The sequence below is a fragment of the Camponotus vicinus genome, unplaced genomic scaffold, assembly GCF_025532165.1.
Source record: "Camponotus vicinus isolate PSW18456_S1 unplaced genomic scaffold, iyCamVici1.0 SCAF_2, whole genome shotgun sequence".
NCBI classification, from domain to species: domain Eukaryota; kingdom Metazoa; phylum Arthropoda; class Insecta; order Hymenoptera; family Formicidae; genus Camponotus; species Camponotus vicinus.
In genome coordinates, this window is record NW_028141956.1 from 16,263,755 (window position 1) to 16,280,064 (window position 16,310).

Consider the following 16,310-nt stretch of genomic DNA (forward strand, 5'->3'; position numbering starts at 1 on the left):
GCTTCGCAAATAATGGCAATTAAGAATGTGTTCCGACATGAATTCGCACACTCGAGAATTTTCGATTAAATCCTTCGCACGAACTATAATCTCTCTCTCCAAAAATATATGCGCGACTACAAAGACAAGTTGTCGCTTTATTATATTCACGGTCGATTCTTGCTCACGCCTCGATCCTAGTAAAGGCAAGTCGACTGTGACGCAAAAACTCGACACAGCGGCGTTAATGCATAATGTAATGTTTATTCAGCAGCGTTATAAAGCGGCATTGTATTCAAAACGCGCGAGCGCGTCACTCGGAATAATGATCGGTCGTCCCGGCGTGATATCGGCGCCTCGTTATTCCGACTGGCGTATGTGTCGCAGGGGGCATGGAACTCGGTTAACGTGATAATTACATGAAAGACGAGAAATAGGAGGTCGAGCCGATAGCCGCGCGAGCGAGCGACGCAAGCCCGATAGCGGTACTCGAGCGAGACTCCTAAGCTCGACGAAAACGACCTCGCATGCATCAAGCCTCCGTAGTTGTTGCGCTATCGCGTGAGGCTCATTTGCATTGCACCCTGGCCAGTATCTATCATCTGAAATTAACACTGTCAGCCACGCTTTCTCAGATCGGCTCGCTTTCGTGCAACACATATGGAGTCACGATTAAGTCGCCACTGCCGCTCCGATGTACACATCTGCCGCCCCTTAAGTATGTACAAAGTACCGTAAGCATGCTCGCGTGAAAGGACCGAGAGAGCGTGCTTCTTTATTGCCGTTGTAATTAAGATTAACAAAGCAGTTCGGGCGTATTAGGTCGATAATATCGCCGCGATGCTCGATCTCGTATTAACGTCGCGTTAATATCATCTTGGAGGTCCTCCTTGTGTTAAGATTACTTGACAATGGTAGATGCAGCAAATTGCATCACGCTGTGAATGGATCTTATCAAAGTATAAACATTAACTCTAGGTTACTTTTTCTTTGTCTCAGATAATTACTTCCGTGTGTAGGACCCCGTAGGAACGTGATCTTAACTGCGGATCGTATAAAGTGCCTCGTTTCAACGACGTTTTGCGATCATTCATTATGAATGAAGGACTCTGAGTTGGCTCGATGGCAGATGTTGCACACGCGAATGGTATGTCGCATCTGCTTTTGGGACTAATATATATTTAGAATATATTTCAGTGATTAAAATGACGCACATATATATTTTCAAACTTAAGAAAACGAGACGTTTATCGTACATAATATTGTTAGGTGACAGTGATTTATCAAGATAAATCAGATAATTTGCAAGAATAAGAGTCATGATGAAAAAAATTAAAGTAATAAAATGATTCTATTAATTTTATCTGTTAAGTACTAGTACTAGTAAAGAAAGATACATTTTATAAAATTATTTAAAATATAAAATAAAAATGTATATTTTATATTTTAAATAATTTTATAAAATGTATCTTTCTTTACTAGTATAACAGATAAAATTAATAGAATCATTTTATTAGTTTCAATATAATATACATGGCAAGTTGTGACTGACATGAGATATAAAAGAATAAAATTTCTAACTGATTGACACGATATGATTTATTATATCGATGTTGTTGTTTGATGTAATCGATACTAGAATCTTACCAACGTAATAAAGATTGAAATCTACTTCTGAACATTACTGCTTTTAGATTTCGAGTAATAACAGACGCGAAGAATCGATTTTCCGCAAAGTAAAATGACGCGGTTGGAACAATCTTCTGTGAGAATCGCGAGCTTTCGTTGGCGAATACTTAAAGCTAGGTGATCGAGGTTGACGCGTACCTTCGATGCGACGACGACGCTCGTAGAAAATAAGATTTTCTCGCATTTTCGCGCGCAATCGTAAACTCGCGAGCTATTCGCAAATACCGGTCTCTCTCCGTCTCGGAGGCGCCTCTTTCGCCTTCCTTCTCTCGCCCCAAACCCTTCACAAAATGAACCGTAACGAGTTACGCCGTTACTGCCTCACCGCTTGGTATTAACATGGGGCACGTACCTTGCGGGGATTTGATTCCGCGAGGTAATAACCTCGGAAAGCACGTTCGCCCCACGAAAGCTCACGACTTACTTCTTGTGCCTTCATATAAGACGCGAGATACGTCCATGCGACTTGGTACACGTGGTTACGTATAAGCATCCACCTACGCTCCGTCACCTCAGAGCGGCGATCGTAAACTAAGTTAACCGTTACTAGGCTGGCATCCTAAGTGAATGAAGGGGTTTTACAGTGTCTCAAAGGCCAAATTGACACTATATCGTAAACTTGTCGCATTTCTTTTTATACTAATCTACGAGACGAATTTAGCCAACGATACTGCTCGAATCCGTTACGATGATTTCATGTGCTTACATCATGTACAGAAATAATCGTACGTTAGCCATCAAGATGAGCTCATAAAAAATTGTATGTTTCTTTAAAGAGCCTGATAGTTTTCGAAGATATTGCGGCTATATATGTATGTATGTATGCTAAAAATATATAAAAAGTATCATATAAAGTAATTAAATTGTTAAAGGAAATTTTACTTTAATTGTTAAGGCAAATTTTACTATTTATATTCAAGAGCATAAGTTGGCCTCATTCCCATTGGCCCCATTGGTTTTACTGTGTTCAGAAATCGCTAATTCTGTTTCATAGCACCGCAATCGCGCCAGACAATTCCCGCTTGAGAGATATTCGTTCAGGAAATTGGTGCCGGCTTTTTTGCCGCTTCCCGTAGTTGCTTTTAAAGATTCTACCACATTTACGAAAAAATTGATCCAAGTAGTTTCACGGTAGTTTACTGGAAAATCCCAAACCAATGTTTATACCAATAAAAAAAAACGTCAACTCGATTTCCATTTAAAATGGAATGCGAAAAAGCGATTTATTTTAATCATATAGTGAATTCATTTTAATCATTTTATTAATACCATTTTTTCACGCCAAAAATATGCTCAAATTAATATTAAATTTTTTCAAATCTTTTGACTTTCATAAATTGTTAAAATAAATAATGCAATCAAATTTAAATTTTTATTGATATAATTTATAATTTACAAAGATATATATTCTACAAATAATTACTAATCGATCATTTCTAATAAATTTTTTCCATTATTAAAATACTAATAATTATAATAATAATAATAGATAGAATAATAATCAATAAATTCTGATTATTGGACTTTATAAGACTGTGTTTCTATGCGATATGATGCAATATTAATGTTTATGAAAACTCTTTCATAATGAAAGCATATTAAAGCGGGAACCAGAATATCATGTAATGGTTATAAATTTATTAGAGATGCATGAGTAAACCGTCTGTTAATTAAATGCGTCGACATACGAATGGGTCGAAATGCGAATTCACGAAATTAAGAACAACGCGGCATTAACGCCGGATAAGTAAATATCGTTGAACAGATAACGCTTCATAGTTATAACTAAAGTTTCAGCAGCGGGTATTCCCATCCAATTATGGCGCCGTGGAATCTCAGTAATTGTATTTGCTTTAACGAACGAAATTCCGTGTAATGCGGCGCTGCAAATTGTTCAACTGCGACATTAAATTACGCCATAAAGCCTATAATCCGGCGCAGTAAAACGCGCTGCAGCTGTGTTTCATACGAATGACTTTCGACAATAACTCATTTCAGTTTTCCGAAAACTCGCCTGCATTTTAATCGTCAAAATGATCTTTGACGAATATATGAATTTAATGGCAAGCGAGGGGTCCATCTGTTAAATCATCATGTCAACCGAGAACAACGGTATTGTTGCGAAAATTCGCGCTAGCTTTTCGCGCGCTTAACATATTATGAACATATTATGGCCGGCGCTCGATTCCCATTATTGAATATAATGAAGGAAAAAATTAGATTTTATTATTATGTCGAAACGCGCATGGCATATATTGTGTATTAAAAGATTTGATTAAGCTTGTTCAACAATATTGGAAGTTTCATATCGTTGAAAATATTTAAGAGAAATTAAGAGAAAATTATTTAAGAGCAAAATATTGTTTATTATACTCCTTTATAATTTACGCAAAAATATCAATTATGTATTATCCGTCTATAACTTGCTTGACATACCGCTTGACATTTCTCCTACCTTCCCTTTCGTCCTCCCGGACCTTTAAGGAGCTTTCGGGATTCTCGAGGGATTTTGCCGCGCGATCGTTTTATCGGATATCGAGACTCGAGATTTCTCCACCAAAGTACACAGCCCGTTTGGAAACTCGTGTATCCAACGCAAACCGATCCTAGTTCGATATTAGTAAACTTCACATCTGAAATGCGCGTCGTTTATCTAACCGACATGACGAAGATAAAGTTTGGCTTCTGAGGATCGCCCGCGGCACCATGCATTTAATAGAGTATCGTGTCGAAATCGGTCTGCCGAGATCCTTTTATCCCGACTTGTCCCAGTCGAGTATTGCGCTTTAACGGATGTGAGGATGAGGATGAGGATGAGGATATATATATATATATATATATATATATATATATATATATTTGTGTGTGTGTATGTGTGTATGTATATGTGTATAGCATAACTTACGCCGATCGAAATATCCTAAGATCCTAAGATCTACAAGTTTATCGCGATCGAAGAAATTCGATTTCGAAGCGGAAGACGCTGTGTATCCATAGATTGGAATTTAAGCTCGTAATCGTATCAATTTTACGGATATTTGCTCGTTTCAGACAGCGAAATCGCGGAGCGAAAACGACAAGTATTTATGATTCTAACTTATTTGGCTTTCAACAGCACTGGACGAAGATCAAAAAGATGATGGATGATACGAAACATTTTCTATTATAATTTATGAGACTTTATACGGGACAGAAAATTGTATACTGAGAGAAATTTGGAAAATTTTCTACTTTATATACGATATATGTCGCGAATTTTTACATACACACGCACGCGCGTACGAAAGAGGAAAAACACAGCAAAATATACTCTATGATAAGTTGAATACAATTTATAATAGTTCAGGAAATATATTTTTATATATATGTAAGTATCAAAAATGTGTCAAATTTTTACATGATTTATTTTTATCAATAATGTATTAATAAAATATCGGACATATATATAATGGTTTCAATGCGTAACTAAATTACACTTTTGTGGCTAGAAGAGTATGTAATTGTGAAGCAATTTCGTGACGGCACCTTGCGTAGGCCGTCTCTTGCCCGGAGATAATAGTTAAACCTAAGACCGAGCAATCGATCTCCGTCAGTCCATCCGTGCTTCACCGTCGCTCAACAGTCTATCTCCAACCATTTTGCCAAATATATAAAAGCATCGCAAACGGATCCTCTCTTTCGAGATCGATGGAAGTAAAACGTTCTTGGATGTGGGCTCTTTTTCTTATTCCTATCGATCATCGAATCGATCCAAGGATATCACGAGATTAATGAAAGGATTTTAAGGATATTGTAAAACGCGTTTTAGTATTAGTTATATATATATATAAAGTATCATAATTATTACGGAAGTATTTTATCATGTATAATAATTACGATTATGTTAAAAAATTTATGAAAGATTTATCTATTCCAACATAATCACGCGTTTATTTTATAAATATCTTGGCATAAAAATTCTTAGATATTCTTAAATATATTTTTATAGACGCATAAACAAGCGCACTAGACAAGATCTTTAACATTTGAGAGAAAGAGAGAGAGAGAGGAGTGAGAGATAGATTTGGAAAGTTGCAACTTTATGCGCATCTTATCGTTATTAATCTTCGACGCACGAAACGGTACTTGTCGTCGTTGGACCTCCTGATGAATCGTACCAACCGATTTACACGATTCTGCACTTTAACTGCAACTTGGCTTGTTGGCGGAAACCGGCCGCGCTGCACAAGCATACTTATGAAAGCGCGAAGAGCCGTGCGTGACCCTTGAACTCGCTCTCGTTGCGCCGCACTTTATCGAGGAGTACGCCATTATCATCCATCGTAATCAGTGCCACGTTTCTTCTCGAAGCTTTCTACGTATCTTAAGATGCGCTGTCAGGAAGAAAGACGATAAAACATAATTTTCTCACCCACATACGTGATCCTCAAGATGGATCTTCAGTAGCATGAAACTTAAATTGTTGCTCTAATTTTCCCCTAGTTTTCAGAGTGCTCTGTATACGAAAAGATATTTTTAAAATTTGTTAAATTCTCCAAAAAATCTCCTATGTATCTTTATTTATTAAGCCAAATCTTTTCTGTTTCAGGTAAGTTTGCTTTGACGATGAGAACGCTATTGGTCAATGCTTCTGTCTACTACAGCAAGTAAGCGATTATAATATTCCCCTATATGATATGCATTAAATATAAAAGTTACTATTTTTTAATAATTTAAATGCATTAAATATAAGTTACTATTTCTTAATAATTTTTTTAAATAGCAATGCTTGCCTAAAATACGTGATTAAAATACAAGCAATTTTGTCACATCACATGTGTTTGTCCTTATGCCAATATCTCGATTCTAAAAAAGAAACAATATCGAGCACGATTTCTTTGCCAGGATTCATCACGATTGACATTGTTTTCTCATAAAAGACACAAGTACAGACTTTTCTCTGCCAAAGTGAAGGAAAAGAAAGATAGATCTTGAGCCAAAACTCGCTCGCATTCGTTGATGCACGCGATACATACTATAAAGACGCAATCATTTTAAAGCCTTTAAAGACGCGAATTCTCTCTCGTATTCGCTGCTGCAAGAAAGAAACTATTAATTCTTTCGCGTCGTCGCTATCAGCGCAGCGTCGGTTATTTCTAAGCACGGAAATAATCCTACGGTATTATCGTCGACGACATCGCTGTTGTCGTTGTCGTTCTTGTCGAGCTCGTTATCGTTGCTTTTTTAGTCGTACTCGTACTACAAGTACAGAAGAGTCCGAAGAGATATCGCGTAGATAGAACATTGTCACGATTTCGGAAAATTTATAGAAAATATTAAATTGAAATATTAAGTGAATCAAAATATTTTGAACAAGACGATTAATGATAAGAAAAGATATTTATGTTTAAAGAGAAATTTTTTAATGACGCTAGCAGAAATACTGCCATTTATGCCAGTAATATCTCTGCAATCCTAGTTTATAATCAATAAATTGGCAGACGAACAATTTCCATCGATTAATATATTATCGATATTATATCTCACATAAAATGTCTCACAAAACTATATAATACATAATATTATAAAAGTTATAATTTTCAAGTGGCCTATAAAATATTTAACATTGGCAATTTTAATACCAAAAGAGAGAAAAAAAGAGAGAGACGACTTTAAATATATATTCTTTCCACCATTTCTCTTTTTCTATTTCATATATAATTTTTTCCGTAAAATATTTTTATGCAAATTTTACATATATTTACTGTGAAATAAATGGTTGACAGCTTTTTAACATAAATTTTCGACGAAATAATTTATCGTCAAAATGTTATTGATGATTTCACGGATATATCAGTACAAACAGTAATGGTCAGAGAATGGTGATGAATTAATTACGAGATATTCGAATGTGAAAATCATGTACGCAATTCTATACTGTACAACTATCACAGGTAATTTTCTGGATTTAAAAGTATATTTAGCACATCAGAATTATATATACGTGAAACTGTATCATTAATGAAATAGTATCATTATTATCTCTGTAATAATACCAACCTATTTATTACAGTTATAACTCATATAAATTACATCATATATCACGAGAATCTTCACTCGACTACAAATTACTTTTTACACTATTATTTATATATAAATAGTACATAGATAAATAAAATATTAAATTTTGTTTAGAACTTTTAATGGAGCATTTTTTCAAAAAAGATAATATAAAATATGAGATAAAATAAATTTATCCGAGGATAAAATATATTTATCCGAGTTGATCTAGATAAAAAAGTATGAGAGATGCAAATCTATTAATTAAACTTTACGTGTAAACATATATGTATTAATTCAGTAAAGAGAGAAAGAGGAAATGCAATCTGAAAAATTGTTATCTAGATCTTAAAAAAATTATGAAATACATATTTTAAGATCGACGAAGGCAGATTCGCTTCATAAGCGAAATTCGGAAGTGGAATCGCGCATACGCCTCCAATCTTCTAAATGATTAAGTGCAGGTTCCCCAATATATACATATATATACGTCAGTCTGGACTATCTGTCTCAAGCAGCCACTCCGCCTCTTTCTCTTTTCTCAGAAGCGGCAGCAACACAGCAGTGAAACGGCGGCATCTCTCGAGGAAGGGCATTGTTTTATTCCGACCGCGTAGCAGACACTCCTCATCCCCCTATTTCCTCCTCTTCCGCTCAGCTTTCCCGACTGCCACTCTCGACAATTTAGCCCCATCTCTGCTCCCATCACCTCGCACCCCGCACCAGTTTTCCACTCGTCCTCTCTTGCACCTTCTGATAACGCCACGGCTTAATGACTCGTGGCTGCCTCAATATCGCATTGTCCGAAACATATCGCCGAAACGTATCGGTGTGCCTGATGGCGATTCTTGTTCGTCTCGCTCATCGTCAAGTATCTCTTCCACTACGTCGATACCGGATATATCTTTCGAGAGGTTTAATATGTGGAAAGCTCGCGCGCATACAAGCGGCTTTTTGCCGGTTATTTTTGGCCCACAGGAAATACCGGAAAGTCGATCAAGTGACACTTAAGGAGAATGAAAGAAATGTCGCATTGATGAACGGACAAACGACACACGGAGGAAGAAATACTAGGATCGTGTTGACATTGTTAATTATGGTTGTCAGAGAGATAGGAGCTGTTGCTGCAATGATGGCGGAAGCTTTTTCTTTAATTTTCGTAAAAGAAAAAAGAGAACATCGATATATTCATCATCGGTCGTGTCTTACCAATCTGCATCGTATTCCTTCGAGTCTACCTGATTGGTTCCCTTCCCGCTCTGTATCGCCAATCAGCGCCACGTGCTCACCTGGGAATAGCCGTTTTACCAGGCGTATCCGCGTGGAACTCGCGGTACACGCGTCGGCTAACTGCTATTGAAAAAAAAGGCGAAAAAAAGAAGAAAATGGCGATAAACCGCTTTCGACGCTTGCAGATTGAAATGTCGTGTATGCCGGTGCCTCGTCGACAGGCAACACCGTCGGAACCGACGCTAACGTGAATTAGCGTAGCGAGCTCGTCCTTTGCAATTTTTTCATTTTTTTATTTTTTTATTTTTTGCAACGGTATTTGCTGGAAGAAAGGAGTTTAACGTGCGCGTTTAACGGATGGCCGTCGTCGTCGATGCGTGTGGAATGAAACTGGTTTGGAAAACAGCTGAAGTGATTGCGCGACGATCAGGTACAAAATCGCGAGCAACATGTGCGGCTTCAACAACGAATTGATTTTTGATTGTTCGACAAAAGCACGCGGTTATTAATAGATCTTTGATTTTATTTTCTCTGCGAGGTAATATTAATATTTTACATAATATCCTTGTAAATATTAATGTCTTACATTCATCAAAGTATAAATAAAAGTAGAAATAGATTAATAATTATATAATTTTTGCTGTATCTTTCTCGAAGACACAAAAATAATTACATATAAATTATTGCTCGCGATATTTTATTCGTATTCGAATTTTCTTTTAATAAAAATGGAGCAGGTATCTGCGCCAACGCATCGAAAATAGTCCGACGAAATAATTCGTCGATAGTGTGTTATTTTTCTTCGGCACGCATTCGGAAAGCATTCGCCATGCGAATTCGCCATGACATCCCAAAAACGTTGGTAAAGCTGGCGTTTTGTAGCGAGGGAATGAAAACGTCAGCGAACGTTTGTTTTGCCCGAGCTATGCACATGTGCCGTAAATCTTCTCTTGCGAAGACTCGCAAACCTCTGCGCGCGGAACGAATAACAGGTGCGATTGCATCGGACGAACCAACCCTTTTGCAAATTAAGCATCGAGAAACGAGGAGTCGGAAAAGCTTGCTTGTACACTCGTTAACAAAAACCTAAAGAGCAGATGAATCGCGGCGCCATATTTAACCACCATAGTTTGATACGAGCAGTATCGTGAAACGCGACGAATGAAGAAAATTTAAATAAGATATTTTAATTTTTTTTAAATTAATTTAATTTAAACAATCTTATTTGTATAGCGTTGCAAATTCAGACGTTCAATTTCGCAAATATTTTACGATAGTTTCTTGACGTATAAAAGTTTGTTTTTTTAATTTCCGAATTCTACAATATACTTTGCTAGGAACGAAAATCGTACAAGATCATATGTAAAGAATTATCCGTATTATTAAATCGATAATTTTTTGCTGTGATTCGAAACAGAATGTGTTTATATGAACATGTGTATGTATGCATATCCATATTTCATTCGCAGAAATATAAAAACGATCGAGCAACGGCTGGTGCAAGTATTCAAGGTATGTGTGTATGTGTGAATGCAGTTCGGGAAAGCAAAACGTGATCGAGTGGGCTGTTTGGACGAATGACGATGATGTCGCCTTTGCGTATACATATGTATGTGTGTCGGCCCTCGATCCCTCGAATAAGTACGATTCCGTACACGCGGTACATTGCGATAATGTCTCTCAGGGATCTCTCTCGTGCGAGCGTTGAGAGAGTGTCTCGATAAAACCCCCTGGAAATTGGTTCGGAATAATAAATATCGCTCGGCATACGATTGTTGACATTTCTTACGACAATAACGCGTTCTCGTGCGGGAAAATGTAATTAGTAGAGCTCTTCGTTTTACTCAAATAAGGGGATTTGTTTTTCAGTAGCACGACCGTACGGGATCGGAGAACGAGAATAAACGGAACGATCGCGCTTAGGGCGCAATATTAAACATCCTCGCCTGACGTTTCTGCTATAATTAATCTCCTAATTAGAGAGGAGTAGCCGCGGAAATTGGCAAGAGCGATGGAATCGAGAGAAAGCCCTGCGGTAGAACGGGGATTCGCCCGATAACCTTTCCCTTCCACGTATAGAGAAGGATATTCGTCCTGCGCGAGCCTTATTAATTATTATAGCCGGAAATTATGCTCGCAGATTCGCTCTGCTTGAGTAAACGTTATACAATCATAATGCACAAAGTCGTAATATTTTCATAAGCCGCAATGACCGGACGGTTGGCCGCTTCTGTAATCCTGCGAAGATTCACGGAACGTTGTGTTGTAACATATGGCGATTGCCGTTTAGGTTTATTGCCGCGCATTTCTCACTACAATTATAAGGGAAAATATTTTTGATTAAAACGAAGAGAGATAGTTTTTTAAAAATAATCTCGTTATTAATTAGATGATACATTTATAGCAGAGAAATTAATTTTAAACAGTTTAAAACAATACAAATCGCGTATTCGTTTACCCGCATATTTCTTTCCCATATTTGTTTTAAATAATCATCATGTTTTAGTGTTGACTGTTATAATTCTTGCTATTTTTACTTCATTTGCTTTTTCATTATCGAGAAATCTTAAATAAAAAGTTTTGAGCTTTCAATGTTATAGCTCAATATTATAGCTTTCGTTTCTAGGTCTTGAAAAATACGAGAATATATTGCGAAACACATTTCTTTGTGTTTATTGCCATTTTTCTTTTTCAACTCATTTTGCATTCTGTTTTGCAGGTTGTTTTACAATGAAATAATGTTATTGCGAAAAATGTGCAAAAATGGATTTTGAAAATATAAAGATTATATATATAAAGATTTGGTCTCTAATAAAAATTTCTTGAAGGAAAAAATTAATGTGTAATAAATATCTAATGATTGCGCGAAGATTTTAATTTCCAAATTCGTGTAGAAAATCTAAAAAGCGATATATATATAATATTGATATTTTGGCATATTTCATCTACCGATGAAATTGTTAATTCATAAAACTGATGCGTCCGTGACAGCATCTTCAACAATTATGGGCTTGAAAAAAATTCGCTGTCCTCAGCTTTTTCGCGTTTCTGCAATATATATTCGACAAGGAACGCTGACTGTCCCTCTCGCTCCACCAATGAAAACAGTGTGTACCCTCGGTTCAGGTGATGAACTGAAATGAGGCTCATTCGAAAGCTCGGTGGACAGTTAAGAGAGTACACAGTGCCAGTGGTCATTGCTTTCCAAGACTTCTCCGTCCCTCTGTTGCGTCTACAATTTCTCCAACCTATCCTAGTTTAGCCGCTTGTCTGTACACACCACCGCCGCCATCACAATCACCCTCGTCGTCGCCAACGTGGTTGCGACGACGACTGTTACCCTACAATCATCGGCAACGATACGTGTCGTTTGCCTCTGGTGGCGGCGACGTTTAACCAACCGCAGCGAGAAAAAGAGAAAAAGAAGAAGAGCTGACGCACCAAGAAATTCGTAGAAAAAAAAGTGAGGATATCACGTACGGTATTGTATCGTTGCATTTTCTCTATTCCTGCGACGTGTATCTCCGAAACGCGCAGCTGCCACGACCGGCGCCGAGCCATAGCGCAAAGTTAGCTGGCTTTCGCTATTTTTCCATGCCATTAACGACCGACTCAAACGACCTCTATCAATGGCTTTATGGCGGTTAGCTTTTATTCCCTCTTCCAACGGTACCTTCATACTTTACGTCGCGCACCCCCGCGTCTTTCCATTACGGTCGATCCGCCGACGTCGCGGCGTAGGTTCGTTCAATAGCTGACTCTTTCTCTTCCTTTCTTCTCGCGTTTCTTGCGTTTTGTCCGTCTGTGTAGTTTATCTGTTATTGTTTCTTACACCACGCACAACAAGCGTAATGATACTTGTGAGATCAATCGATAAAAAGCATTGATTTTATGAAATTCCACAAGTCTGTTAAATTCTACTAAATCTGTTATTAATTAAGTGAAGTGATAAAAAATAAGAATAGGAAAAATAAATGACAGGAAATTATAAGAGGAAAATTAAAACAAGAGACGCCGCGTATTTAGATTTCTAATAATTAATATATAATCAGATATATATATGTATAAGGAAATTGAGTAAAGTAGTATCGTTTCCTCTTTTTTTATTTTTTTTTCTTTTTCAATTTTCATCCTTGTGTCTTTTTCTGACCACATATGTAAATGTTTGATAATTTACGCTCAACAAGTATTAAAGTTAATTAAGTTAATTAAGTATTTAAAGTTTATTAAAGTTTAAATAGCATGTGTCATGAATGAATCAATCGTTCATTTATAAAGTTCTTCACCAAATTACGAGAATACAGAAGCATCATTCATAACCTGAATGTTTCACACACCAAATATGTGTGTGATGAATGTATGCATAAAGAAAGCCGGTTATATAATGCACGATTCATGCTCTGTTCGTAATCGCTATTGATTGATAACGAATTTACATCTACATATATCTCGAAGAGCGAATATGTATAAATATATAAATTAGACGAAAATAAAAATTCGATAGTTCCTTTACCTCCATTCATTTTAATTTACCTGTTAAATTTCCTCCGTTAAAATTTCTAGGAAACAATATCTATTATATAGAATGTGACACATATAATATACGAAAATTACGACAAAAATCAATTCGATATATTGTATAAACTAAAATAAACAATTTAAAATTGCAAAAATATTAAATCTGTAAAGTCTCCTTTGCAATAATATACATCTAGTACAAACATCTAATACTTTAGATAAATTTGTGTAAGAATCTTCACGGGATATAATATAGCAAATAATGAAAATTGCATAGTTACACTTTCAACATTTGCACATCATTGACTAGGAATGAAAGCGGCGTATTCTGCATACTACTTACCTACATCAGCGCAAAAACGAACGAGTCGAGGGGTGAATATAACGGGGAAGCGAACAACGTGCGGCCTTTTAAGTACCGCCCTTCTTTGGATTTACGGTCACGCGTGTTTCAGCGATGACAGCCCCATATTATCCGTGTACGGGGCTTGTAACGGGGTAAATTGTGAAACCGCGCTGCACGAATTGCGGAAATTATTTTCGCAATGACCGTAAGAATAAAAACGTTAATTTTGCGCCATTAAAACTAATATTCGCGTCATAAATAATATCGAAACAATTATTTCTTGGCACAAATTAAGGGTACAAAGAGATCGGAAAGAACGAAAATTGCGCGAAACTTGCCGTTGTAAAATATGCTGCCGGAAAACCGACCGTTACACCAGGCAGAAAAGAATAATCGTATTTAATGTAACTACCTACTTAGGAGCTTTCATGGATTTAGAAACGGTCGTAAGACCCAGAAGTCGAGAAGGGAGGAGGAGGAGGAGGAGAATAATTGGTCTTCTTTAAAAGCATTAAAAAACTTGTGCCATTTAGCGGCGCAAGAATAAGTGCGAAAGATACGTCCCGACAAATTCATTCATCTGGAAAACTTAAGTGGTGCGTTAAGCTTACCTATATCACGTGCCCTTTATCAATCTCGATTCGCTTTATGTAATAATCGCTACTCATGCGCGAACATCTTCCATCTGTACATCGGCTTCATTAACAGGATGCTAACATATCGAAACGCGCTATTGTATCCACATATTACATATTACACACGCTTCTTGGCGATATCGCAAGACCCCGAGTATTGGATTCACCCAATAATCCGATACTCGCGTTGTCTCACGAGCTGCAAAACGCGCGATTATCGCATTCCCTATGAAAAGGAATGCGTGCATTTTACTCTCACCGGAAAGGACGACGATGTAGCTACACATCGGGGACGGTCATTAAGGAAACGAGTTACCGAACGGTGTTTTATTTAACTATAACTTTTTCCTCCGATTTAAGAGCGTACGCGTTTTTTTCTCAGTCTCGAGACATTCGCCACGCGAACGGGATGAAGAAAATCGAGGAGAGGAAGCTTCGCGCGAAACAGCTGATGCGCGAGGCGAGGGGAAAAACCGCGAGACGCAGCTCGCGGCGCGAATCGCGCAACGATTATCCCCGCAATGAGGGTTTTCCAGACCGCGAAACGATCGTGTCGCGCCGGCGGCGCGTTTACGCCGCGTTATCGACGCCACGCTCGAGAGAGATCCCGCACTTTGGTTCTGCGCTGCGGTTCTGTATTCGCGATACAGAAAACAGTGCCAGGCGCGCGAGCGGTAGCGAGAAATTGCACACGCATGCAAGTGTCGTACACCGCTCCAAGCGGCGCGATAAAACGCGCATAATTTGTGGTCGCCGGACTGAATTACCGGGGAACCATCCGGACGGCTGCGTATCGGTATCGATGGCCGCGAGGAAATTCGCGGATCGACTCTTGTCGGGATACTGATTACGGGTTAACCGTGCAAAGCTCACTTTGAGTCTCCGGTTTCGCGAAACACCCCGCGGAACTGGCCAACGAATCGAATTGAATGAGCGGCAAAGGGCTTCGGACACGTAGGGCAATAGCGACAGTCGAGAGCGATGAGAAACGTCGCGCAACAAGAGCGCGTAAAATGATTACGATAGACGTTGAACAGAGGTAATCGATACGAAACGTCGAGAGTGCTTGACTCGAAATGATTTCATTGTCAGGATAAAATGGTATTTTTCAGGAATATCATTTTTAATTACGCAATTAATTATACAATCTTACAATTGACAAATACTTGTCTATGTATATATCAATATGTATTTAATAATGATTTTGAATTGCATTCGCAATTAATTATACAATCTATTAATTGACAAATATTTTTGTCTATATATTAATTATATCAATATGTATTTAATAATGATTAAGATATTATTTTTAATTACGCAATTGATCACACAATCTTGACAAATATTTATCTATGTATATGCATAATTATATCAATATGTATTTAAGGCGCGCGAAAGATATACATGTATAGTTGCAATGATTATAAAACTGCGATAAACTTTAATATTATTACGAATTATTTATCTCGAAAATGATATTATTCATACATACTGTTATAAAGTGTAACATAATTACGTATTGATGGTAAATATTATTAACAGGATATACAAAGGATTTATTTGCTGTTTGTTTTGATATCAGTTTTGCTGATTTATATCGGATCGCAACAATTTTGTTAACTCGATTGTAAAATCGATGACCGTAGGAGAAATTTTATCCCGTTACGATTTTTATTTGTGTAACTGCGATTATAAATTCACGTTGAGAGAGATCACGATTCAAAGTAGTTCGCGCAAAAGTAGAACGAATCGCACTAACATTAATTCGTAAGGCTTTCTGACATAATTATGGTAATCGTATCACGTTGAATCTTGCAAATACCATTCCCTTCTTGCATTAATCCGAACTCGGCGTACGTAATCCTGAAGAGGAA

At 37.3% G+C, this 16,310-nt stretch overlaps 1 protein-coding gene and 1 long non-coding RNA gene across 9 annotated transcripts in view; one reads left to right on the forward strand and one right to left on the reverse strand.

Moving 5' to 3' along the window:
• LOC145967325 (uncharacterized) overlaps positions 1–16,310 on the forward strand; it is a 363,462-nt gene that overhangs the window by 150,182 nt on the left and 196,970 nt on the right. The gene's annotated exons all lie outside the window — the stretch shown is intronic.
• Positions 5,680–16,310, reverse strand: part of LOC145967331 (uncharacterized) — a 46,176-nt gene continuing 35,545 nt past the window's right edge. For both annotated transcript variants that reach the window (XR_014437347.1, XR_014437346.1), the window contains exon 4: positions 5,680–6,041. This is a non-coding gene — a long non-coding RNA (uncharacterized LOC145967331). The remainder of the gene's footprint in view (positions 6,042–16,310) is intronic.